General features: G+C 36.9%; 1 long non-coding RNA gene across 1 annotated transcript; it reads right to left on the bottom strand.

Moving 5' to 3' along the window:
- Positions 1-2,104: 2,104 nt before the first annotated feature.
- On the bottom strand, positions 2,105-2,921 carry LOC135204107 (uncharacterized). The gene is made up of 2 exons (XR_010312101.1): positions 2,866-2,921; positions 2,105-2,496 (listed from the first exon to the last, which is right to left on the bottom strand). It is a non-coding gene; the product is annotated as an uncharacterized LOC135204107 (long non-coding RNA).
- Positions 2,922-3,673: the final 752 nt, after the last annotated feature.

The following is a 3,673-nucleotide window of genomic DNA, read 5'->3' as shown; positions in this document are numbered from 1 at the left end:
ATGCGATGTGAACGAGAAGCACTTCTCGTCAGTAAAGATGACCCTGCCCCAAAAGTCCAAACCCTTATCAGCATGACGTTGGGCAAAATCAAGCCTTCCCGCCTTATGTCACTCCGTCAAGAGCTCCTTCGTTGCTGGAGTTCTGTGATGAATCCCAGAAGCGTGGAGTCTGCGTCGTACTGTCATCGATGACACTTCTAGTCCAAGGTCTTCATGAATGGCCTCGGCGGTGGTTAAGGGTTGCTCTCGAGCCGCCCTGATAATGGTATCATCCTCAGCTGGGGTGGTTTTCCGTGGACCCCCTGGCCTAGCTAAGAGAACATATTATCTTAAACTTAACTTATAATTTATATAACATTGCAATCAATTCTAGATTCTTCGAATTTTGTACTCGATGGATTGATCATAATTTAGTAAACATGGCTGTATATATTTGGTTTCAAAAGCATATCAAGTAGAACGAGATTACATAGATCCATAATATTCTCAATTTGGTTGGTGGTTATTAAAACTGTAAATCATTCCTGAGCCATCACTGAAATGACATTTAATAAATAAACTATAGCTATCAAAAGACACACAATGACTGTGACGGGGTGGGCACAAATAAAATGCTCTTATAGGCTTAATTTTACCAAGACAACTAAATCGACTATCTAACTTTGTTCATGGTTGAGGTCGGCAAGGGCCAACCACCCACCAGTGTGGAATTATGGAGGTGCACCTGAAATATTACTGTGGTGTTGGAATGGCTGTGGATATCTGTAGTCTGACCAAAATTATAATAGCGAGACAAAATACATTTAAGAAAGAAACTTTCACATTAAATAAGTAAGATTAAATAACCATGAACAATGTAGCATATCCACCAATCATTCAGCATAAACAACTTACGCAAGTCGTTCAAGTTCCCACTCTCCTCCCACCTTCTTATCCACAACTGTACCGTGGTTGGGGACACACCAACATCACATGCAATGGCTCGTATCGAGAAGCCATTGTCGCGTAAAGTGACAATTCGTCCTCACAGCGCCAGATTTGTGTCCCTTCGATTCATGGTGAGTGGTTATGAAGTCTGACGCATTTAAAAATCCTGCTGACGACCTCACCTCCGTTCGGATTCAGACTCTGTTTCGAGTCGAGTAAAACAATACCATGCTTCATATATCATTATATCGTTCCTTGATTGTAGGATTAGCCAATAGGGATCATAATCACCATGGTATGAAATAAAGATACTACTGTTAAATATAACTAGCAAACTTACCCATCTACGATGGGTGATAAAATACGGGTGCAGAAGTGAAAATTTATACGTACTATTTGTTCAGCAATATTAAAATAAGGGCGATTACACGAATAGTCTCTCTCTCTCTCTCTCTCTCTCTCTCTCTCTCTCTCTCTCTCTCTCTCTCTCTCTCTCTCTCTCGTAATGTAATTCAAGGGACGATCACTGAACGCAGAGAAATTCTTATTCATTGTTGTTTCCCCTCTTTTAATGATATTCTCTCTCTCTCTCTCTCTCTCTCTCTCTCTTAAAGTAAGTGAAGGGGCGATCAATGAACGTAAAGAAGTTCGTATTCATTATTGTTTACCCTCTTTAATGATTCTCTCTCTCTCTCTCTCTCTCTCTCTCTCTCTCTCTCTCTCTCTCTCTCAATGTAAGTCAAGTAACGAAGACGGTGATGGGATTATCAGATTACTTAGCTCTCAAATCACAAATTATCACCTCTCTCTTTCTCTCTCTCATTTTTCGATAGCAAGATAAAATTATAAAATTGTAGTGCATTAATGTCGTTAAATGGCTCTCTCTCTCTCTCTCTCTCTCTCTCTCTCTCTCTCTTGTCGGTGACTTTCATTTAACAGAACAGGGATCTTGATTGGTTCGTTTCTTTGTCAAGTACTTTGCACGGTGATAGGAATAATAAATTATCTTTCTTTTCATTATGTTACTGCAAAGACGCAACTTGTATGTCAGTGCGTTATGGCTACTGATAAATGCTCTTATGATCCTGTGTATTAAATAATGTAATACACATGACAAGGCAATTCAGACTGATTTTAGTTCAGTTTGCATCACAGGAAGAGGAATAAAATATCAAACTTTTTCTTAAGAAAAATAAAATTTATTACAATTTATATAAAAATAAGTACATATTTTCATTAGCGTCAATCGGTCATTCTTAATATTTTCGAACATTTAACAATTTATGGAGGTCATTGACGTTCTAACTTCCAATATCTTCATGAAAGATAAGATGTTTATCAACCGAAGAAACCACCACCATATCCACCAAATCCACCTCCAAAGCCTCCAAAACCACCGCCGTATCCGCCGTAGCCAAAACCAAATCCGTGGGGTCTATAGCCGTAACCGCCGAAGCCATAGGGACTACCTCCAAAGAAGTGGCGTCGGCTAGGTTCGGGTGCTGGCAGGGCTCCAGTGACCTCCATCAGGGCAAAAAGGGCCACCAACGCCAACAGGGCAACGCTGATCTGCAAAGGGAATCAAGGAAATTAATTTGCTGAATTTCAGTTAGATGCTTTAGTTTGTTCATTGTACTGTTACTATTAAATGAGAATGATTAAGGATTATATAGAGTAAAAGTACTAACCAACCTACATATCATGAATAGTTAAAAACAGAATTTACAGTTTATAAGATCTATAAGTAAAAAGACAAACAGTTTTAATTTACTACAGTTATACGGAATGTCTGATGGATTTTTATTTGTATATTTATATGTAACTTATTATTTGCATATTTATCCCAATTTCATATAATATCAAACTATTATTAATTTAACCACCTAGTATCTTAGAATTTATGTCTTTAAATGACAAAATTCATTATTTTATCCTTACAGTTTTCATGGTGAATAGGAGTTGTGCTTCTTCCTTTGCTGAATCTGGAAGTGGATGTCAGTGCGCCTTGCGACCTTCCTTTTATAGGACGCTCGTTCCAGAGTGGAGAGTTGCCAGCAATCTATTTTGAAGCTGGATTGTCCAGCGATCTACGTAGAAAGCCTTCAAAAATTTCTATCTATTATTGACAATTATAATCTAATATAACTGTTAAACTTATAATTTTTCTGTCTTATTGGCATAATAATTAAATATACAATAATTATCTTTTCGGTAAAACTGTAGCTTAGGAAATTTTCTTAGCGTAATCGCTGGTAAAAACCCATCGCAAAAAGTCCCTGCAGGACGATGCAACGTCCATCGTAGCTCCCTCCCCCTCTACCTCCAATGACAGAATCTTCTTTTTACACGACTGATACTGTTAGGATCTGACTCAAATGAAGTCTGGGGCATCGGAACTTCGATGGGGTTTCCAGGAACATACCTACATGTTATGTTAAAAAAAAAAAAGGGGTAAAATAGAAAATAACTACTTTTAGGATTTTGCATTGGACAGGTTTAACTTAACTAAAATAAAAAATAGTTGTGTCTAGATCATAAAACCACGAAGCACTGTATGTATATATATATATATATATATATATTATATATATATATATATTATATATATATATATATATATATAAAAGTGCAATATTTTGGTAAATTGAAACCTAATTTAGAAGAATGTAGGCAGAAAAAGAGTAGTGTTGTAGGAAAGACAGAGAAAAAGAGAAAAGGAACTGAAATGTTCAAAAAATAATTTAAC

This window comes from Macrobrachium nipponense, chromosome 24 (genome assembly GCF_015104395.2).
Source record: "Macrobrachium nipponense isolate FS-2020 chromosome 24, ASM1510439v2, whole genome shotgun sequence".
Lineage (NCBI taxonomy): Eukaryota > Metazoa > Arthropoda > Malacostraca > Decapoda > Palaemonidae > Macrobrachium > Macrobrachium nipponense.
Note: the sequence above shows the minus strand (reverse complement) of the source record. Positions and strands in the feature narration are given on the sequence as shown.